The 24372-nt window shown below is 37.7% G+C and overlaps 1 pseudogene; it reads right to left on the reverse strand.

Annotated features, from left to right (window-relative positions):
• Window positions 1–12752: 12752 nt before the first annotated feature.
• Window positions 12753–17570, reverse strand: LOC114068345 (annotated as a pseudogene).
• Window positions 17571–24372: the final 6802 nt, after the last annotated feature.

A 24372-nucleotide genomic window follows, 5' to 3' on the forward strand; every position in this document is an offset into this window, starting at 1 on the left:
ACTGATAGTCAGAATAGTTGACTGCAGTTATCTTTAATAGCAACCTATCTGTACTTGAAACCTTTCCATCTTAGCTTTCTCTTCCTAGTTTAGGCAGTTTTTTTCTAGTTTTTTCTCTAGTTTCTTTTTTCTAGTTTAGACAGCTTATCTTGTATCATGTTTAATAAAATCATAATTTTTGGTTCATGGCTGTTCTCCTGATCATTCTCTAATTTATCTCCTTTTTGTAAATGATGTCAAAAAATCACACAACTACAGCTGAGGCTTCATAGACACCAAACCCAAGAATTCTACTTGAGTTTTTAAATACTACATTTGTTAGTACCCCCCAAATCAATATTTCTCTTCAACAACTCTATGACACCAGTTTGTCTTTGTGTACAGACTACAGTAAATCCTGATCCTTTCCTCCACTGGGATATTACCCAATCTATATATATTCACATGCCACATGACCAGCAATGGCAAAATTTGTCTTGGCACAAGGTTCCCAGCCTGTCCAGGATAGAAATATTCTTAGAGGTGAACTACTTTCACTCTCGTTTCCTACTTTGGCAGACCCTTTTCATCCTTGTCTCAACTAATACTCTTAAGCAGTCTTTAACCCAGGGCTAGCCTAAACCCTCTCAAACCTGCTCCTCGTGAGTAGTCGCTACACACAGGAAACATGAAATTGTTGGTGGGAAAAGACCTATAGAGCTTGTCTAATCCTAAATCTAAATCTTTCCATGCCTGCTCTGTATATCTATATGATCACTGTATTTTGGCACTTGACAAATTATTAACAACCTTTATGACATTTTTTTTTTCCTAGAGAAATGATTGGCACTCAGGACACTCACACAGGATGCCACACAGCCTAAGTCCTTTAATCCTAAATTAAACCCTTTTTGTGTAACAGTGTAGACCAGGACTAATTATATTTTCTTTCCTATGTATTGCTATTTTAACCTGTTGTAAATTGAATGCAGCACAAAGACCAATCAGCACACCTTCCATGCAGGTTTCATAGATCAAAAAATATTATCAAAAAGAAAGCTGGTTACTTCTCCTATGAAAGCAAAGCTGTCCTGATTCACTCAAGTAGGCAAATGCCAGTGCTTTCGTAAAGAGTTCCCCCAAACCTCATCCCTTTACCTTTGGTTATAAGCGCAGCACGTTGGCATAAAATAATCAAATATTTTTATTGTTTAAGAAAGATTGTTTCCTTGCTTTCTGGAAGTGTATCCAAAGAGAAAATCAATACCACAAGGAATAGTTGTGAGCATAAGTGTGTTCCTGACAAATATAACCAGTACAATACTGGATGGCAAGAGATTGTTTGAAATGCGAGATGAACTCTTACTCAGAAGTGAGTATATAGGATAACTGTGCATTTTTTAGGAAGAAGGGAAACCTTCTAGGACAGAGAAACTGACCCCTATTTAACCTTCACAGAATTGCTGAATTGCAGTCAGAACCTTAGAACAAAGTAGCACAGGACTGATACAATTGTCACTCGAGTCAGCATCAGCACCACTGTTTCTCCAGCACTTTTGTAGTTAAAGAAAACACTATCAAACTTGTAATATCCCTGAAAGTAACAGAATACTCACCAACATGAATGTGTATATCACTCTTCAGTTAACTAAGTTCTACAGAATCAAGAAAATGCACAGATGACTACACAGAATCACAGGATGGGCAATGCTGGAAGTAACCACTGTGGATCATCTGTTCCAAACTCCCTGCTCAAGCAGGGTCATCCTAGAGCACATGGCACAGGATTGCATTCAGATGGTTCTCAGATATTGAGGGAAAGTCCACAACCCCTCTGGACATTAATTTATTCACAGTCTTACTTAAGGTAGGTGTATGTTTGCAAATCCAGTTCAAAAATATGTTTCCTTCCAAGCATAAGTAAATGCTAGCAGCAAAACATCGATGTGATGGCTTAGATTCATTGATGTTTTAGAACTACCACAATAGAGAAGATGCATACCATTCCCTTTCATTGGAGCAACAGAAAATACTTCTAGATTTCTGATGCTCCAGAGACCTTCTCAAGTTTTCCCTGTCACCCATAATGCCTCATAACAGTAAAATCACAGTGGCAGAAACACGGAGAAAAAGAAGCCTGACTCTCCTCTTCAACATACATCAAGGAAGGATCAGGGAAATATTCTTCGAGAGGTTCTTAAAAATGTTGATAGCAATATCAACTTCCACAGCAATCTTCTGTAGTGCTCCATTATCAAGGCTAAATTTAACACTTCTTTCTTTTCTTTTTCCTTTTTTTTTTTTTTTTTTTTTTTTTTTTTTTTTTTTTTTTTTTTTTTTTTTTTTTTTTTTTTTTTTTTTTTTTTTTTTTTTTTTTTTTTTTTTTTTTTTTTTTTTTTTTTTTTTTTTTTTTTTTTTGGCATAGCTTCTAAGCTCATTAATTTTTGTCTTCCTTAACATCATCTAATCTCTATATTTTTTTCCTTACTCATCACAATCATAGGGAACAGATTGCTCCCCTTCACTTTACAACAAATCTAATTTTTTGAAAACTGCAATCTAATTCCATTCTTATCATGCACAGATGTATAAAATTATGTGATTTTTAAAATATTCTTCCTCTTTGTAAGTGTATGAAGTCTAACTAGAAATAAAGGTCAATTTTCATCAGCTTGCTAGCTCTGTGTTGGTGTTCTCCATACTAACATCAACCTGGATGTCTATAAATATTTTGTATTAAAAAATTTTACAATTTTATACTCATATTTCATAAAAAAATTGATTTACCAAAAACTAAGGATGGAAGGAGACTCAAGAAGTCATTTAATTTTCCCTTTCCCTGGGATGTCATACTAAAATTTAATCAGTGTTCTTGTTATTTTTCTGTATAAAAGCACAGGAGTTAATTAGTCTTACATCTTTTCTATATAATAGTCTTGATTTACTTTGTCTACTATCAGAATCAATACTTTTATCAATATCTAAAATGCTGTAATGGTGAAAAGTCTCCTCAATGATTTAAGTTCAACCAATAAAATCAAAGTTCTAGGCTGCATGTTGTAGAGCTCTATCTACTGATACTTTACCAATTCGGACACCTTGGAGGCGACTGTGCTGGTCCAAGGCCAACTGCACTGAATGAATTACAACACAGTTTGCTCTTGCTGTTGACTACAGTGACAATATTTCTTTTCCTGTAATCACAGACAGAATCAGAGGGTGTCCTGAGCAATAAGTGTGTGACTTGACACAAATTGGAGACCTCAGCCATAGAAGAAGAATCACATTTTGGATGTGAATTTGGGTCAATTCTGATTAAATCGTCAGAGAAAGATGTTTAGTTTCACCATACAACAGTATAAATCCAGTTAATTTTAACACAGGTATATTACTACACTATAAAATTTACACTACTTTTTACCTTGTCAAGTTTTATAAAATCTCAGAGGCCCTGAACAACAGTGTTTGATAGATATGAAAATTTATACCTCCTCCCACAGGGCACAACAAGCACAATATAGTATTACCTTATGTACTGGTTTTGGCTAGGGTAGAGTTAACTTTAGCTTAGCAGCTAGTAAGGGGTTGTGTTTTTAATTTGTGCTGAAAACAGTGTTGATAACAGAGAAATGTTTTCCTTATTGCTGTGCAGGGCTTACACAGTGCCAGCACCTTTTCTACCCCTCACCCCGCCCCACCAGTGAACAGGCTGGGGGTGCACAAGAATCTGAAAGGGAACAGAGCCAGGACAGCTGACCCCAGTGGGCCAAGGGAATATTCCAGACCATAAAGGTTATGCTCAGCATACAAAGCTGGGGGAAGAAGGAAGAGGGGGATGGTCTGAATGATGGCATTTGTCTTTGAAAGTTTCCACTAAGTTTGGTGGAGCTTGGTTTTTCTGGAGATGGCTGAACACCTGCATGCCCATAGGAAGTTTGGCTTTGTTTGCATGAGTGCTTTTGCTTTACATATTAAACTGCCTTTATCTCAGCCTATGATTTTTTTCCCTCACTTTTCCATTCTTGTATCCCATCCCACTGTGCTACGAGGACAGTGAGTAAGCTGATCTTAGGCTTAGTCAGTGGCTGGAGTTATACTACAGCACCTTAGAAGCATATTTTTTGACATATGAAAAGCAAGTACTCTAACTTTTAACAGCACATCCAGTGAATGGGTAGCTCATTAACTCCTATCCCTCTGTTCCTTAGTGCTTCCCTATTGATTAGGAAGAACTGGAGTTAACAGGATACCATGCTTCTTCAAGAGGCTTCTGCATCCACATCATCTACAGGACCCTAAAAACATATAAACTAAAAAGAAAAAAGAACATAAAGTGAAAACAAAAAGGCTATCTGTATGATAGGACATGGTGATGGCAAAAATATTATTTTGTTTTCTATGGGTCTCAACAGAAAGGTTTATAATATAAACCTATACAAATTGTCCTCACTTCTCAGTAATATGAAAGAGAGTTCTGGTTTCTTTCCTGATCATTCTGCTACATTCTCTCTGCAGAGAGAAAAATGACTTAAAGTTTTATGATGCAGACTACAAACATTACTATACCACAGAAAGGGAACAATAAATACTCCTTGACCAATTTATAATTAGATCTGAATCTGAATTATTGATAAATAATTTTCCTAATACAAATTAGAACATGATGCAGCATTTTCACAATGTGAATTTGACAGGTAAACCTACCTCTGCCAGCCTAAAACAGTATGGCTGAATCCGCACATGTGCTTTGTCTTGGGGCGGGGGAGCAGTTTCAAAGCAAAATTTCAAAGCAGTTTCAAATTCAAATGCCAGGCCAAACCACAGAGGAGCTTGAGTGCATACAAAGTACCTTCCTCTTGGAGGAAGCAAAACCAGAATTGCCACTCAATGTGCACAACTAAGAGCTCCAATCCCTTGCTAGATGCTTGAAGATTTCTAGCACTTCATCCACTTCCCAATCTGTGCCAGTCACTGTACACTGCATTTCCCCTAGGAAATCACTTAAACATAGGCTTCCTGTGAAGACACCTGTATCATAGAATCATAGAATAGATTGGGTTGGAAAAGACCTCCAAGATCATCAAGTCCAACCCCTGATCCAACTCCAATTACTATATCATGGCACTAAGGGTCACATCCAATCTCTTTTTAAAAACCTCCAGGGATGGTGAATTCACCACCTCTCTGAGTAGGCCGTTCCAATGCCTGATTACCCTCTCTGTAGCATGTGTTTGGCACAGACTTGTCTGGCCAGGTTTCACCTTTGAAGGAAACATGGATTGATTTAGAAATACCCACAAGGAAAAACTGCCCATGTGTGCTCTAGCTGAAAAACCCTTTGTGGGAAGGCAGTTATACCAGATGCAGATTTCAGCTTTGGTGTCCTTGGAACATCCTCCAAACAACTGATTTTAAGCAAGCTGGTTCTACCTGCTGAAGACTTAGCCTTATGCAAGGCACATTGTGGTGAAGGTGAAGGATAAGTAATTGTCTTGTACTTCTTCACTAGGACAGCTCCCTAACACCTAGTGTTACAAATCTGAATTTAACACTCAAGATATTATCACACCTTTTTTTTCTCTGCCTGATAGTGAGGACTTTGCCCTATGTTTAGAAGTCATCTCAAGTGACAGCTGTGTTGAAAGAAAACCAGCTAGGTTCCTCTGCTACATCATCAACCATAGCACCTCACTTTTGTAGTGTACATAAGGCCCTAAGCATTTCCTGTCATTTGATTCTGCGATCATCAAAAACCGCTGAGAGAGACCTACAAGTAAGGTGTCTTTAGTTTTTACTTTCTTTTGAGGTTGGTATTTAAAAGTATTCTAACCTCATTCAGGCTTTGCCTCAAAGTAGTACTGTGCCAAGAACTCCAACTGTGGACCTTAAAAATTAAAGGACTTACCATTATTCTGCTTATGAGGTAAATGAAACATTTAATGCGTGGTATAATTTAACACTCATTCTTCATTTAATATTTCCATGTTACAGCTTTTAGTACGAGCTTTTGCATTTTGTTATGTCTTGTTTAGTATACAAAAATAAAATGCTTTATTCAGTGCCTTGTCTTAAACTCATTAGGTTTCTGCATTTCACTTTTACAGCTATACTCCTGAGTCACAGTGTCCCACCAAAACATGCTTGAAACTTCTGATCCAGAATTATGATTTCAATTGGTTTCACAAACAAGCCTGTTTTAATTACAAATTAAGTTATGAACTGAAGTGCAACACCTTTAAATGTTGGGCTGTTCAAAAACAGCTACATTTTCCAGCATCAGTTCAAATGCAACAGAATATGAATCTCAAAATCAAGAAAATACTCAAAATTCTTGACTTCAAACAAGTCAAGGAACAACTAAACAGCAGAGCTCAAACCAAAAACTTGAATTCAAAATTCCTTTAACTTCAGCAGGAGTTTTTTGAGTATAATGGTTGCAGTACAAGGCCTCATTGCATGTTAGTATTTAGTGTATCTTCATGTCTGAAATAAAACAAAATCTTTTATGAGTCATATCCAGATCCAGAATGTCTGACAGGTCTCATATGCAAAAAAGAAACATACAACTCAGCAACACAGGTACTCAGGTAGAAAATGAAACACAACTGTACATTCTTGCATTGCCAAACTGATGGCTACTACTTAAACACGTATTTAATATTTACACACTAAAAGAGCCAAACTACTCTTTCCCTAAATAATTGAGTAATTCACGTGTTAATAATTAATAAAATAGAAGTGTGCATTTGCCACAGAATGTGAAAAATTTCTAAACAGAAAAATGCTGAGATGATTCCCCAATGTATCGCAAACTTGTCCCAGATGCTGGTGTACACAGGGAGCAGCACAAATTCCCAAATCATAGCAGAAACAAATGAGCTTCATTCTGTGCAGAAACACACCTTACAAAAGAGAGGTTCATCACATTATGGTGGAGTAGTCAAGGGATGTTCATAAAAACTTCTGAAGACTCAGATACATTAAGTGTAATGCAACAAGAGCTCCAGATAGGATAAAGACACAGAGCCTGACCCACACCTCAGAAAACTTCTAAACACTTAAATGCTTCTAATTTAGTGGAGCTACTCCCTACTTACACTAGATGGAATCTGAACGAATCACAGTGTAATAAGAAAATTTACTCCTGACGTGTTTTTACAACTTGGCACACATACGTTGTCACTCAGAAAACCTTAAATTTTGCAGTAACTGATTGATACACGCAGATAACCCTGCCTTGTGCTCACAGACCGGACCATGGAACAGTGTCAGCATCAGGGATATATGTAGAGCACACAGTTCTCAGATCACCTCTGCTTCGCCTTCTGCTCTTCCAAGCCGTCCCTGCTCTTGCCAGGCTGCAGTTTACAAGTTTTCTAAACTTACAAACATACTACATATGGTCTTACAGCCTAATTTACAGAAGTGTTACATAGTCTGTATTTTTACTTCATCTAGGTTGTCTCAACCCTTCTGTCCCCCAAATACTCTGATGAATTAGAAAGAAACCATAAAATATTTACATGACTGTATTTTACTTTTGCACTAAATCTCTCCCTGATTCAGTACTTGTGAGAAAGTGTCATGGTGTAAAGGGGTAGAGAAAATTAAATGTAAAATTACAAAATGGGATTCCAATTAGAAAAGGAGAAGATTAGGAAGTTCAGTAATTAGATGGGAAATTTTCCTACTGCTCTGTCACAGAGCTTTATAGAGTAATTCCAAGTACACAAATCATTTACTGAGTAGTATATCTCTTCCTGTAAACTTTAAAATTTCTAGAGTTGTCTTTCTTTGAGATTTGAACTAAAGAAGAACCAAGTACTCCAGACTGCAACTGAAGGCGATATTTGATTACAGTTTTTATACAGTAACTGCTACATAACTTCCAGTACTCTGAAAACCATACTACATATCTCAGTTACTGAAGTCTCAATTGCCTCTGTGCCTGAGTCTTATAAAATGGGAATGACAATATCCCCTGAACTTTCAGGAATTTTGAGATTTACTGGTGTTTTGGGGTTCACCAACATACTCTAAAGAAGATCTGCATCAACTGTCTTCAAAACAGTATTTGAATGTTATTCGATAATTAATTATACACCCTGAAAAAAAGAAAAAAATTACCTAATAGATGCTCATGAAGCATGCGACATCCATTTTTGTTCACCTTCCAAAGGGCTGAGGAAAGAAAGGAAAACAAACAGAAGGTTAGACTATGGTTAGACTATGGTACTTCCTCTTAACACAAGACTGTGGGATAAACAGAAAAATGATGAAATCTGTAAAGGCGATCTTGATCCAGCTAAGTTTTGAGGAACTGACTTTATAATATCAAAAAATGTTATTTTTGTGTAGTAAAAAACCAAGATTTGAACCAGTGGGCAAGAAAAAACTAAGAAGACCATCAATCTAGTCAGTGGGATGCTGTTTCCCAATGAGATTCCTTTCACACATAGGAGATGCCAGCCCAGTTCTCTAAATTCATATATGAATTAGCATTTTCGATAATGGTAACTTTTGATAACAAAGTTAGACTAAGTTCATGTTTATCATGCCCAGCCTTCATATCAGATATTGCACTACCTCTCCAGTTCACGTTTCTTATTGCAACAAATCTAACAAATGCAGGTTGCACTCACCTTGAGGAAAGATAGAGCCAAATGCCAACACTATTGTACTGATAAGGAAAGATAAAAAGTAAATTTCATTTCCTGTCAACATGTTTTTCTCTGGGCCCTTTGATCTTATCTTGTGCTGAATACTGATAACACCCTGCATTCTATTATGTAATTATACCTGTGTTGTCCTCATTGACTGTGCCTTGTGCAGATTGAACCGCTCTTTATGTGCCTCAGTTCTGCACTGAACCTATTGGTTCAACTGAGGTAGCTGACACAGAAACTTGTTTTTCTTTGAATAGACAACTGGTGCTTTGAAACTGTTAAACAAAGTGAAGACATTAGAAATAAAGACAAGAAAGCTCACAAAAGATTCCCAGTTTTGAGGAACAAGTTTTCACCCCATCAATGTTCTTGCTTCTATGGAGAAAATTTATTCTCTGTGTCAGTGAAAAACAAATTAAAAAATAAGAGAGGAGTTGCAGTATGAGAGCAGTAGCATTTTGACATTACATGTAGTTACTTTAAAGTTCATTACTTTGCCTAACATGTGGCAAACAGACTTTCTGTAGTGTAGATTTCAAAAACAAATAGTTCCTTACTAAGCCCATTTGAGTTTCAAAGATATCAAGGTATTAACAAACATCTTGTAAAAATGTTACTTGATCAAAGCTTCTTGAGCCCTTTAAATTTACAAGAACATAATATAATATAATAAATTCCAGATAAGCACTTCTAGTCTTAAGCTTATTGTCTTCCCTTCCTCCAAATGGTAACTAACAACAACCTCTAGCAGGCCCTCTGTGAGGATGGATGACACAAACTAAGGAAGGCAGCTGACACAAATGTGAGGAAAAAAAACATACAAGCATCTTCAAATACAGCAGAGGTGTAAATGACCTACAGTTTATGTATCACTTACTTTTCAGTGCTTTCTCATCCTAGCATCCTGAGCAAATTCAGAGCAAACTTCCTGCCAATTCACAGCGTCACACTTAAGTGAGCACTGGGAGCCAAAAAGATTTAGAAAGAAGATATTCAGTAAGATAATCTTGGCAGCAAAAAATGGAGCTTTAATGCTGATTAGACTGAATTGAGCCTTGTAGGCCCAGATCTGCATAAGATCTGGTCCAGTGACTTGTGGTCCCAACCATAGCACTCAGTACCCCGTGCCACAGAGAAGCACATTACCAAAAAATACACACTGTCACTTACCTACTCTCAACCCAAACAGTGCAAAGGAAGGCATTTTCTATTCACTCCTTCTCCTCTGTCTGCTCTCACATTGTAAAATATGTCTCTTTTCCAAACAAATCTTCCTGTCACACACTTTGGTGACTTAATATAAAGGTACATCACTCCTGCATCAATGGAAGGAGGATTTCCCTCAGGACTGCAGAACTTACATTCTCCTCACATGGTGTCCAGCTTTCAGAGAGGGTTCACTTACTTTTTTGTAACCACTGCTGTCTTTACTTCCTTGTATTTTAGTAGCTGTGCATGGAGAAATAAAAAAAGGACTCCCACATACTGCTCTGAAAAATGTGATTTGATTATAAACCTAATAAAAAGCTGTCAGTATCAGCTTTTTACCTTTGCCTGACAGATGTAATCCTGCTCTTTCTTCTAAGTACATGAAAAACTATGGAATTCATTGATTTAAGACTATGAGATACAAAAAACACCATTCTTTTACCTTCCGCTTTCCTTCTCAGCCCCATATGCAGAAATCAGAACATCTCTGATTAAAAATGCTCCAATCTGAAATGAACCTCTTTCATATACACCTTCAGCTGCCTCTGTCAGTACATCTTATCTGAATGTTGAACCTGATTCCTAACTCAGTTTCTGGTTTTGGGATTCTTAAACCTTTCTCAACAAGGGTGAAAAAACCTGTCATCATACCCTTGGAGATTTCCAAACCTCACATAACTCAGACCCTGAGGAACATGATCCAGTTTTGAGATGAGTCTCACTTTAAGAAATAGGCTGGACTACATAACCTTCCAAGATCTCATCCAGCCTAAATTAATCCTATGATTTTATGTCTATCTTTAGAATCTTCCCATCTTTCTTTTGTTACAGATGGCAAATGTTCCATTTAATTTAAGATCACCAGCTTGGAAGGAAACATTCACTTCTTTCATTCCAAACACAAATTTGAAATATCTGCTGCATCTAAATGCCCCTAAAAAAACCTAAAAAACCAAACCCAAACTTTCAGAATTTTGCCATCTGCCTTGAAAAATTACATATATCTGACCTGGAATTTGGCTGTAATAGTTTTAAGGAAGTAAAAGAACCCTATCATTTTTAGGAACTCTGAAGAATTTTCTGTCTATTTGAGATGTCACCCATTTTGAAATTAAACATTAACGAAAGTAGTTGCTTGTATATATTACAAGTATATGTGTATGGACTAGCTTACTACTCTCAGATGCATAGGATAACAGCTTTCCATGCACATTTCATTCTTTATTACATGTAACAGTACCTTTTATACAGGCAGCAACACCTTCTTTTTATGCTGCTTTTTGGTTTGTTTGTTTTGGGTTTTTTGGTTATTTGGTTTTTGTTTGCTTGGTTTTTTTATTCATCCTAATTCAGCATAGTTTAACTAATGCTTTTAAGTGTCCCCTTAATAAGAGGCAACCAATAACCTTTTAGTAAAGTCAACCATAATATCTTTTCTTTAAAAACAGCATCACCATCTTTCCAACTTTTTTCATTATACAGTTCTCCTATATTTCTTATATAAATACATCCAGAAAATCTTTTTCATTATTATGATATGATACCATAACATCCAGTTATCACCATTGAATTTCAGGGTTGGTTCAAAGGCCACTTCAGTCATGCATGGACTGAATTCCTTAGTATTATGGTAGGGTTATCAGACTACACAAACCACCCTTTGTATGGTCCCCATATTCCTATGAAACAAGATTTCTTGCTGCAAAAAGATGTAAGCCACTATTTTCCTGCAGTTGTTTCTAGAACTTCCCTTTCTTTCTTGAGCTTTCCACAATTGGAAACAATTTGTCCAGGTCAAATTTTCAAGTTCATCTTTTTGTCTCTTCCTTCTAGTCATCCCATGTAATCTTACAGCACCTCTGGAGTACTACTTGATGAGGTCCCACAAAGCTGCATCTAAGGCAATCCTTCCTGTTCACATCAGAAGGTTAACTCTTCTTTTAAGGAGATTTTTTTTTCCCAATTCTGGAATGCAGCTGTCTTTTTTAATTTGTTTTTTTAATTTGTTTTGCAAAGCATCCTATCCTCTCTTTTTAGTATGGAGATCTTCAGAAGAACTGTTCTGACCAATTCCAGAAACCCTTTTTTTGTTTGAGATCTGTTGTGTTTAATATTTTAGTAGCTCTTAGATAATTATGGAGCTGATAATTTACATTCCTTCCATCCCGTTGATTTCAGTGATGCAACTACCTAATCTTAGAAAAAACACTCAGATAAGCTGTGCAAAGTAGACAGAGAGAGTCAGGATAAAACTTCAGAAACAGAAATGTTTCCCAAAAGAGAGAAAAGTTAACTGGAAGAAAAAAAAATTGTCCTTTCTTCAGAAGATAAGTAGAAGAATGTGTCTGTATTATTAAAATGAACTAGACTCTTAAATGCTCTGTAATTTCCAATTAAACTTGAATAGTATATCATTTTTGCTGCAACAGCTTTAAAATATATGTCAGATTATTGAATCACATTCTAATGATCAAGTAAGTCTGCTTCAAATATTATAATAAGTATTTAAATATGATGATGAAATGAAGCAATTTCAAAAATCTGAAGGTAGACTTAAAGATTAAAACCCAGCAATCAGCCTACAAATTGACATAGCTTAAAAGGATTAAAAAATATCTCAGCAAGTATTACAATCCTTTGAAAACCACAGTCAAAGGAAAGTGAAGTACCTACTGTCTTACTTTTAAATGCAGAAGAATCTAAGAGATACTTTTATTTACTTTTTAAAAGTAGAATAGTAAAATATCCTCTTATCTACTTTGGAAATAAAATCATAGTCAATTTATATTAAATTCTGTACATGCTGTTTCACAAAGAATCAAATCCCCTGACTGAGAGGTCTCTCATTAGCTGAGAAATCAAAGGTGGTTAATTTGATAGATAATGTTATGCATATGATTACTTGAGGCAATGGTAGAAGAATAACCCCAGTAGTAATAGTATGGTGATGCTGTGAATGCTGTGGTTATTTCTTGTTTAGAGAGCTCTTGCAGAAAGGGTCATTTGAACAGGAAAACTAATTGTGGGGGAATTCCTGTTAGGAAGAAAAATGGTTGCACACAATGTAGGGACTTTTGCTCATGTGGTTACTGTTGTTGATAGTTTTAGAGTCTTAGTTGTGTTGAGTCGTGGTTATTAAGGCAGGATAGTTAGTAGGGTGAGGTTGGGTTTATTAACAATGATAATGGGTGTTCAGCCTAACTGGAAGATGGATGAGAAGGCTAGGATTTTTCAAATTTGTGCTTATTTTAGTCCTATTTTTCCCCCTAGGGATGCTGAGGTGATGGCTATAGCCTTGACAGTGTTGGGTTAAGTGACTGAGATGTTAGGAAGAGAACGGTGATTGGGGAAAATTTCATTATTGTTGATAGTAGTAGACCAGTTGTTAGGGACGAGCCTTGAAGCACTTCTGGGAATCATAAGTGAAATGGCACTAGTCCCAGTTTTATTGTGGTTGTTACTGTCAGCTGGAGATGTGATGTGGGAAGGGTCAGTTGGGTATTGTCTCATTGTCCAGTAGATCATGCCTTAGTCATGCCTGTGAAGAGGACTAATACCCTATCAAATGACCTATTGAAAACTAAGCAATGTCATCCACCCTAATACCTGTACTCATACCACTATTCTCTTCCTGTGAATAGACACAGGCCTAGAAATACTACTTGTTTCCACATGAACCCATAGTTCTGATTACTTACATAATCTAAACCTCCTAAAAGGTTAATCGTCCTTCCACTGATTACACTCCTCCCTCACCACAGCCTTTCTATCTCCCCACCAAATTCCTATGAACTAGGATAATCACACATAGGCTCCTAATCACCACCCTTGGCCAACAATGACTACTCCTAACATACTATCTCACCACAAAAACAAGCCCAATGAACCAGCAATGAATAAATCTCATCCCCCACACTAGTACTGTCATGCTGACTACTCTCTCTCATAATCATAGCAAGCCAAAAACAAAGCTTGGGTCAGAGCTGACATCCTCCCATCACAAAAAGGAAAGAGAAGACCAGGTCAAGAAACCTGGCAACAGACCCTGAATTAAACCCTAGCAGCTTCTGCTACCAGCAATAGGACAGAGAGAGGAATTGGGGTGTCTTGAGGTATCATTGATGCAGGTATTCACCAACATATCCCTTGACATCCAAAGTTCAAAACCAGAAGCAGAAATCAACTGTTAGGGTAGCACAGGCTGCTCTTCCTCTTTTCTTTAGCACAGATCAAGCAGACATCAGGACCGTGTCTGGCCCAGGTAATTAACAGCCATAGGCAACTTCCTGTCTTAACTGTAATTAAAACTAGATCTGTACAATGTCCTAGTGTAGTAGCTTTCTATCCACTTTTAAAATAAAATAAGAAAGCAAATATACTAGAAGTGGGAAAAAATAGCTGTAGCAACTTAAGTTCACAAATAAGAACCAAACTAGAAGACAAGAAAGGAAAAACCGGTTCAAGTGACCTTCATACATCATATTTCAGGGCTTTTTTTCTACTCTTTACTACAGACTACGTAAGATTGTTTAGCACATTAATGCCTTGCTGCCTTATAAACAAGGAAGAAAATTAATTTTAGTAGGCTAAACAATTAATCTTGAAGAATATTTCATGCTTCCCAGTCTAGACAAATTATTGTCTGCTCTTGGTTTTGATGAAAATGTATATACAATGTCTTTCTTTTGACAGAAATCTTACCCCCAAATCAAGGACTCACTTTTGCTGCTAAACTTTAGTGTATTTGAAAGCAGAAGTTAAATATATAAAAATCCAAGAAATTATATACTTATGAAGCCTTCTACAGATAAGAAACTTAGTTTGAATGAAGTTCTAGTCCTGAGAGACAGAAAATTTTTACAGCTGACACCACCTGGCACTTCCTAGTTTTAAAGATGCTATTGTGTTCATAGCTGAATTCTGGCCTCTGTTTTGAAAACTTCCTTTAGAGAAATCTGAGCTTCTCACTGTGTGGAACTGAACCGTAAACAAGTATTTTTGTTTTGATCTGAATTTCCCAATTATCTGAAATGGGTCTGTATGGTGACATTTGGATAGGATTGCATTCAAATTTCCCACATTTTTTATTTTATTAATATGGTTAAGAGAAGTCCACTTTAATATACTTAAGAAAAGTCCATGCCTCCATAACTGTGGCATGGCAACAAAAGATAGACTGTTGTACAGATTTTACTCTTTATCAAAAGCATAACTCTAAATGTCTAAAATGTCTTATTCCTAAATTTCCCTTCCAAATTCTAGAAGTTAAAATTTTCAGACCTTTTTGTCCTCTTCTGACCTGTTAAAAATTGCTGTTTGTCATCCTGAGATCATCAATATTGCAAACAGCATGACTGTTTCATGACAACTGCTTTTAGTGCACATTATTTTATTCTCACAGTAATAAATTTTGCAAAAATAATTAATTCCTTTTATTTAAGTTGTCTTCTATTATGCATGGGCCCCAGTTTTTGAAGACTATTCTGGGCAAGAATTAAACTCAAATGCATGGCATCTATATTCTGAACTTGGAATGCAAGACCATTCAAAGTAAATATTACAGAAGCCTTTTACATATGAGGCCATGTCTAAAGCTTGACAAAAGAAAGTAGGGAACAAGTTCTCTCTCCTACAATTGTTTACTCATTCTTTATTCAGTTCTTTCTCCTGCTTCATGAGTTTCTTATTCCATCACACTGCAGAAACAAATGCAGGCCTTCCGGTGCTGACTTAATATATTACTGTCACTTTCTTTTTAGGAAGTCTATTATCCAAAACCAAATGAAAGTAAGATTTTAAAATAAAACGCATAGCTGTTTCTTGGCTTTCTTCCAAGTAGATTGTCCAATAATTTTCAATCTATGCTTGCTTTTAAACCCCACTGACAGAAATATTTTGTTGTTAAACACGTCCCTTCCTTCTTTATCTTAAGTGAAGTTGCAAATCAACTATAATCAAGGACGAAGTGTCCGGCCTGAAAAACCCCTTCTGCATCTCTAAACTTCAGACAAACCCAGACCCTGGTTTTGGTTTGAACTCTTAAGTCAGCATCTGTGAACACTTAGGCTCAACTACAACTTTTAGAGACTTCTAAATATGCAAATATACATAAATACGAAGCTAACTCACTGCCATCCTAGGCTAGAAAGAAAAGATGAATATCAGTAATCGTTCTCCTCATAAGAAACAGTTTGAAAATCAAATTTTCAGGAAATTTATGTGAAAATATAATGAACTTTATCCTGATTCCTAGGATGAGCCCCCTCTCCCTATTGACTCCAGTGGAAGTCTGGGGAAACCAAGCTTTTTTGGATTTACAGAGTTCAAAGCAGAGATTTCAGCATTGGAAGGAGTACAGAGAAAACTAGCAAATTCCTCTTGAACTAGGAAAGAAAACTTGCTATAAAGTAGGAAACCAGTGCTAGTGCACAAGAGCCCACCTAAATATTTGAACCTGTACCTGCTGTTCCTGGTGTCCTCTGGGAATCAACAGAACAGTGTATAAGTACAAGTTTGATAAGGATGAAGATTGGCTGAGAATACTGAGGCTGGATTTTCTTTGAGCAGAGGAAGTTTATAACCCAGGTTAGCATTTTTCACAGAACATCTCCTTGTCTGCAGCTCAGAGAAGAGGAATCTCTTATAGCCCTATCAAAATGATGTTTGCTCAAGCAAGAGAAGTGAGTTTGAGCTTTGAATATTTTCCTGTTCACTCCACAGCCCATAAATCAAGACAGTGGCCATCACAGCTGCAACATCTCCAGTTTCAAACCATTTTCCTGATAACATGAATAGCTTTGCCAAGGGAGCCCTCTTGATGTGTCTCCTCCACTCATCTAGACTCCAAAATTTTCCCAAAGGAAGCACAACCTGACACTGTTTTTATTCTAACACATCTATAAGCCTTCAGACAGGTTTACAGAAGCTGCAGAGCAGCAATGCCCTCTCATCAGCTTGCCATACACAGGGTGGAGTGTGATGAACAAGGATTGTGATCTTTCATTAACAAGTCAAGCTTGCAGTGCTGAGGAACCAAAAAAGGTAGTTTCCCCGCCCACCACTGCTTTCACACAGATTATTTCTTCTGACTTGAAATTCCCACTTTCTATTCACTGTATCTTGTTGTATACAAACACAACACCTACCTACCAGACTCTTCAGATCTTGTGCTCTGCAGTCATAAGGCCACTTTCAGCATAACAAGGAGTAGAGAAAAGTCATCCAGGACTCTTTCCATCATTGCTGGATCTACCATGAAAAGGACAATATGTCACTGAGAATTATTACAACAAATTGACAACAAATAACCAAATAAAAAATATAATAATAACAAAGCCACTGAGATGAAAAAATAGTTTTTCAATGCACTGATAAAAATAAGGAGTAATTAATCAAATTATAATAATAAAAATAAAATAATAATAATAATAGTGTCATTTGGACATTTGTTATGTGGGCAAATTAGATGATTCTAGAGATCCTTACTGATGTCACCTTTCAAGTAAATCAAAACTGAAAAACACTGACTTAAATTATATCCTTTCCAGAAAGAGCAAGATATGTGACAATGTGCAGAATGCCATGTTCAACAGCATCTTTCAACATCTTTCAACCAGTGCTATAATAAAAAATCCGTGGCCAAGATGCTCCACAGATATTCATATTCCAGCACTAGACTTACACAAATTCAATTATCTCTTTTTCTTGTGGGATCATGCTATTTGGAGAAAGAGGTCTTGTGAAATTTCTAATAAAAGGCCTAGTTCCTGGAAGAAATTTTTATTTTGCCCTTGAAGACCTAAGTAGTGCTGTTTCACTGCAGAATACAAAGCAAGTGCATGAAAAACAAAGGGCATTTAGCTGTTAAAGGTCAGAGCCTACATGCTTACGCAGACATTTCAAAATCCTTTGCAGGACTGTATCTTTGCAAGTAGAGTTCCACTTCGAAGAAATGAGAGAAAGAGGTATTACAGCAGATGAAAGCACATAGATGTGGGGTGAGGGGCAAGAGGCTGTAGAGATGTTTTCTGAAGACAGCAAGTTTAAAAATTATGTATCTTCTGTCATTAAAATGCCAGCTTCTGATTGGAATACCACACATAAAGGTGCATGAACATGCTCCAAACACAGCCACTCAAGCCAGCTGGGAGTAGATAACAGAAGAATAAAATAGTGATTCCTCAATGTTTGCTTCAATTTTGAGGAAAATGTTGACATACTAATGGAGTATTCCCTTGTTAATGTGCCAGTAATTAATTTTTTAAAACCACTCCATATTATTATTTTAATTTAAAGGAAAATGAAATAGATGAGACTAAATTATTGACCAAAGTGAGATCAAAGAATCGTAGAATCAGATGGGTTGAAAAGGACCTCTGAGATCATCAAGTCAAACCCTTGATCTGCTACCACCACAGTCACTGGAATACGGCACTCAGTGCCACATCCAGTGTCATCTTAAACACCTCCAGGGACAGAGAATCCATTACCTCCCTGGGAAGCCCATTCCAGTGCCTGATTACCATCTCTGTAAAGAATTTCTTCCTAATATCCATCCTAAACCTCCCCTGGCAGAGCTTAAGACTGTGCCCTCTTGTCTTACTGATAGCTGCATGGGAAAAGAGACCAACCCCCACCCGGCTACAGCCTCCTCTCAGGGAGTTGTAGAGAGTGATGAGGTCACCCCTGAGCCTCCTCCAGACTAAACAACCCCAGCTCCCTCAGCCTCTCCTCATAGGACTTGTGCTCAAGTCCCTTCACCAGCCTCGTTGCTCTTCTCCGGACCTGCTCCAGCACCTCAATATCCTTCCTGAACTGAGGGGCCCAGAAGTGGACACAGCACTCCAGGTGTGACCTCACCAGTGCTGAGTACAGGGGAAGAATCACTGCCCTGGTCCTGCCACACTGTTCCTAATCCAGGCCAGGATGCCATCGGCCTTCTTGGTCACCTGGGCCAGTGACAAAGCCAGCATTAGATTTCCTGCTATCTCTAGGTTCAATATATTTGTCATATCTTACAAAAATTAGTTAAGGCATATGCTTCTTTTATAAGTTGTGATGCTTCGAACTTGGCTCCCTGCCAAATCAGGACTAATCACTTAGTCCTGATTTAAATACCATATGTTGAAATCAAACTTTACATTCCATACTATCTATTCAGTCTTTGAAAAAAAACCAACCACAAACAAACGTTTTCAAAAAGTCACAGTCACAGTGAAATTTGAAAAAGTAACAACAGTTTGCCCTTGGAAGGGAGTAAAAAGCCATTAGGAGCACTACAGCTTTTTTTTTTCCTTTTTTTACTTTTTTTTTTCTTTCTTAATAAAAAATACATGGTTCAGTATGTTTGCCATATAGCCAAGGAGTAATGCTAAGAGAATAATTTCATACTAGGGTTTTGTCACCACCAAAGTACTTTAAATTATTTGTGCTACCATAACTTTCCTCAGAGGAATTCCTGCCCTCTGATTAGGGGCATTCAAGCTTTATTTAAGCAACACGTAACAGTAATGCTGCAGCTTTTGGGCTAAAAGTAAACTGAGAATGCACACTTCACCCAGTCATCTCTCCATCAGAATTTCTTCATCTGCAAGTCCTGTAGGGTAGATAAATGCCACACATGCATCCCTGTCCCAAAGGACAATCAGAATTTCAGGAGTTCACAATTTGCCTATGACATCATAATTTTACACAGAAACAAGGGAAAATTATCTAACTGAAAACATTGCAGTTTGGAAAGCTGTCAAGGTAAGGAAAATTTGCAGAAGTGAACAAAGCAGTGCTATCAACCAGTGCAGGTTGGTTAGCAGCACAGGAGTGTGCCCAGTGCAAGTTCCATACCACCCCAGTACACCTGCAGACTTGCACCATCCCAGCTACTCTACAACAATGCAAGAAGTGAAGGCAGCGGGAGAGGAGATAAATGCCTAAAGGGTTTGAACTTTGGAGAGACACCTCCAGGATACCAGCTTCAATAATGGCAGGAGAGGACAGGGAATAGAAAAAAGTAGAACCTGGTGCTGAAAGGACCTCTACCAGTCCCAGAAGATGACCAGGCAAAGGCACTAGGGAAAAGAACAGAGACCACTTGCACCTCAGCCCTGACCAGAACACTTTTGCTCTTCCTGACCACAAAGGGGTGCAAAGAACTCCTCCTCTGGAGCCTCCCCATCATCTCTTAGGATTCATGCTGACCAGCTCCTGGTGCAAATTTAAGCCATATATGCCATAGTTATTTTCAGAGCCCAGTGCTAAGAGTCCATGACTGCTCATGCCACATTTTTCAATGGCTATATATGTGGTTTTGGTAGTTCTCACCATCCAAAGCAAGACTGCCTTCCCAATCTCTCTTGCTTAAGCAATATGAAACAAAAGGTTTTTGTTTTCCCTGCGTATTTTTAGTTGAAAAATTGCCCATCACACATGGATGTGTTGAGACTTAAGCCTCCATAATAATTTCTGTAGCAATGCTCAGGTTTTTTATTCAGCTAGGTATGTAACATAGAATAGAACAGCAAGTATTATTAATCATAATCTAGCCAGAGCTAATGAGAATGTGTTTTTACTTCACAAATTTGATCTGCTGAAAGTATATTTATCTGGTACATTCTGTGAAACTCAACCCTCCCACACTTGGGGCTACTCTGCTCAAATCACCCAAAAGTTACCTGCTTACAGTTAGTGTAGCAATGAACTCAACTTGTGAGCCCTGTGAAGAGACAGGATGTATTTATTTCAGCTCAATGCTCTGTTTTTCGGTTTCCTCATCTTGCTGGCTGAGCAGTTTGGTGTCAGCCCAGGATGAGCCATATGGGAACTTTCTTCAAGAGGCTTCCTTTACCAACTGATGGAACTAGGGAACTAGAGAGTAGATCACTAAAAAATAAAAGGAGGGATTTTGTTTTCATATATTTCCTGCAAAACCAGACTGAAAGAACCTAAAATTACCATAAATGTGGTGGTCTGCTGCAGTAGTAGGTTTTATCTCATTCTCAGAAAATCTTTAAGAAATTAACAAAACTCTACCAAGGAAGCAGAGAACTTGAATAGCAACTTGAAATGCTCCTGAAGCCTGTACCCCCTGCCTCCCTTTGGGACTACAGGCTTTTGCCATATAGTCCTTGAACTATGCAACTATACAAGATAATTTAAAATAAATAGAGGAGGAAGGTCCATTCCCACTATATTCATAAGGATCTTGCTATGATTTCTATTACATTTTTACAAAGTCCTGGGAATTTTTTCAAATTGTGTTTCCTAATTGTTGTTGGGGGAGCAACATCAGGAGACATGTTCTTTCAAGTTTTTATCATCATCCTAGGGTGTGAGGCCATTCAGAACCTTGAATTTACTAGAACCTACATTTACTAAAGCAACATTTGCTCAGTCTTGTGTCATTTCGTTGCTAGGCACAGTTCCATCTAAGCATCCCCCTCACTGGTTCTTTGGTAAAGGTGGTTGGGAGAAGGAACTTTTTCATTTCTATATATTGGGATCAATTTTTAAAAACTACAGAGCTTGAAGATTTACCTGAGCCCAAGCCTGTCTCCTTACAATTTGCTGTGGAAAATTGGAGCAAATCCTCAGTCTGCAGAGCTTTGAGTGGAGGAGGACAGTATTTTCTGTTTGGAAAAAGCTGAATGTTATTCAAAGTTAATGACTATATCACAGTGCCTACCTTTTCCCCTCTAGATGCAATTGAAATGTACTTTCACTTCTAGAGACAATTTCATATGTGGAAATCACAATTTATTTAACTCTTTTCCTTTATTTTTTATTTCCACATTTTCTAATAAGCATTTTAAAAATTCAGTGGCATTTTTGCAGGGTGTTAGTCTTTCCTCTCATGTTAGTTACTAGTTTTATTTTACTGAATAATAAAAATTAGAGGATGTTGGACCAGCAGAAGTTACTTGATATTCTAGGGCTTCCAGAAATATTTGCCAAGCCTATTACACTAATGTTGCCCATAGCATCTGAGTGGACAAAACAAGCATAACACTCAACTGGAGCAATCATGTCCAGGTGTTGCACTATTTACCACTAGCAGAAGCTTGATAGCAAAGTCACAAAGTCACACCAGGTTATGTTGAAATGGTTGTTGCTCAGCATCCAGTTAGATGTTCATTGGGGTCACAACACTTCAAGACTAGTATGGCTCAGCATAGAAGAGGTAGATGAGGTTTTTTTTAAAAAAAAGTGATTAGATGTTCAAAGACATAAGGAAGACATAATCAAAATACGTAATAATTTGAGCTGCAGTAGCTGAGAAAGAACAGGAAAGATAACTGAAAGCGGTCTGATGTTACGCAGAGAATTTCAGCAAAGGAAGGAATCTTTTTCAGATCTTCTGCAATTAGGACCCAAAATGAAGGATTCTTCTCAGAGGCTACATTGTTTTCTATATTCTATTCTTAGCTATGCACCTTGATCCTTTTACTACATGGGCCTCCTAAGCATCTAACTCTCCTCTTATTCCTACTGTAGATAGATGAACATGTAAAAGTTACAGCCCACAGAAGCAACTTTAATGCATTTGACAGTAATTCCCTAGAGAGAACCTATGTAATAAATATTATTAAATAATGCAGACGTGTTAGAAGGTTACTTTAGGGAGATACAGTATTTTATACTTTGGAAGTGACTAACTTATCAAGATACTATTCGTTTCATGATAGGCAACACTGTTTCCTTTTGTCAACTATTCTGATCAAGAAATCAAGAGTAGTTGAAAGTAACATCATCTGCTGCAACTGAATCAAGAAAAATATCATAAAAGGAGTCTCTAAAAGATACTTTACTCCCCTAACTGCAAAACCTTTTACATTTTAAAGGTTAATGAGCAGCCTGGAAAACTTCTTTTACATGCAAGATAAACCATTTTTTTAAAAAAAGTGTGATCTTTTATTATTTCGGGATCCAGATGAAAGCAACTAACACTACTAAATGTCTGAAGAGAAGATTTAAGCAAGGGAGATTATAAGAGAATTTTGGTCTAAGCTCTAGATCTCACAGGGTTCTCTAAAGCATTAGTCCTACTTCCAAAATATTGGCTATACTTGAAAAAAAACCCCTCATGTTACAAGTCTTAAATCCATTATGCACAAATGAGCACACGCTTTGAGTGTTTGACTGCAACCTGAAAAGGTTTGAAAAGCCTTGACCTGATTGGTTGATAAGGACATACTCAAAGCCAGTGGTGCAGATTGCAGGTAAAGGAGTGTGTTAGACACCAGATCAGTTATTATTGGTTCAGAACTACCTTGTGGGGAAGGTGTGTGTGTGGGTTTGTGGGTGTGTGTGTGGGGGCGGTGTGTGAAGGGGGAAGGAGTGGGTTCAACCCCACAGAGGTGGGGTGGTGTTCTATTCCTCATGGCAGCTGCTGGAGCCCCCATGGGGAATCCCCAGAATAGTTGTCAGTCACAAACAGCCCAGGAAAACTATAACACACCACACCTCCTGTAGCCCCTCACCCAGTCTCAGATTGGCAGAGGCAAAGAGGACACTGCCCCTCACCTGGGCCTGGAACTCCCCGAGCGTCTGGTGGGTCAGAGGCCCTGCCTTGAGGGGTTGACCACAGGGACCAGAGCAGATAAAACCATAGGCATGTGTTTGCCCGTGCCATGGCCCTGCCATTGGATTTGTGAGAGCTGGTCCTCTACACGGCTTATACAAGGTCTTTTTCTCCTTCTCTCTTCTTGCTCCCTCTGCTCTCTTTCTTTGCTCCTTTCTTGATGCTTAGGGTGGCTTGGAGCTGGAGGGATTGGATCTTTATTTAAGCATTGTGGAATTGGTTGGATTTTGCCTTAAGTATCGTGGATTTATTGGATCTTGATTCAAGTGTTGATTTATTGGATTTTGACTTAAGTGTTGTGGATTAATAGTATATGTTGAGTCAGTACTGTGGTGGAACATTTTTGTCTAGCTTGTGCGGTGTCCTTTTGAACTTTGGCCAAGTTCCCTTATTTGCTCCCCTAAATTAATAAAGAAATTCCTTGGGAATAAGGCCATGGTTTATTCTTTTGATGCCATCTCAAGATATTAAAGAACCCTATATCTGCATATTAAAGTAAAACTCCTATCCAAGTCCATGAGCTGACAGGTCCCAGGACTTGGAGTCTTACAGAGAGTCACCTCAAGAGCATGTGGAGCCTGACCCATCCAGGCCCTGGAGCCAGGACCTCAAGCCTTCTCAGGTATGCCCTTCCTTGTTGCAGGCTGTCAGCACCAAGCAAATACAAGGAGACCTGATACTCCTCAAGGAGAATATTGCTGAACAATATTCAAGCCTTACTTTATTCTAAACAAAGTCAGTTGTCAAACTGACTTACCTTCCATCATTGTTTTGTCCCAGCAGGTAGGACTAGATGTGACATGCCTGAACTTTAGGTAGGCTTTATCATACACTTATGTAGAATTCTCAGAACCAAAGTGAAAAGAGATAAAGTGGGCAAGATAAAATTACCTAAAACAATGATCAGAAGTGAAAATTAACAGCTGATAACAGTGCACAGCAAAG

Source organism: Empidonax traillii, unplaced genomic scaffold (genome assembly GCF_003031625.1).
Source record: "Empidonax traillii isolate 1590-97213 ecotype Southwest subspecies unplaced genomic scaffold, ASM303162v1 scaffold3:size4013460, whole genome shotgun sequence".
Classification (NCBI taxonomy): domain Eukaryota; kingdom Metazoa; phylum Chordata; class Aves; order Passeriformes; family Tyrannidae; genus Empidonax; species Empidonax traillii.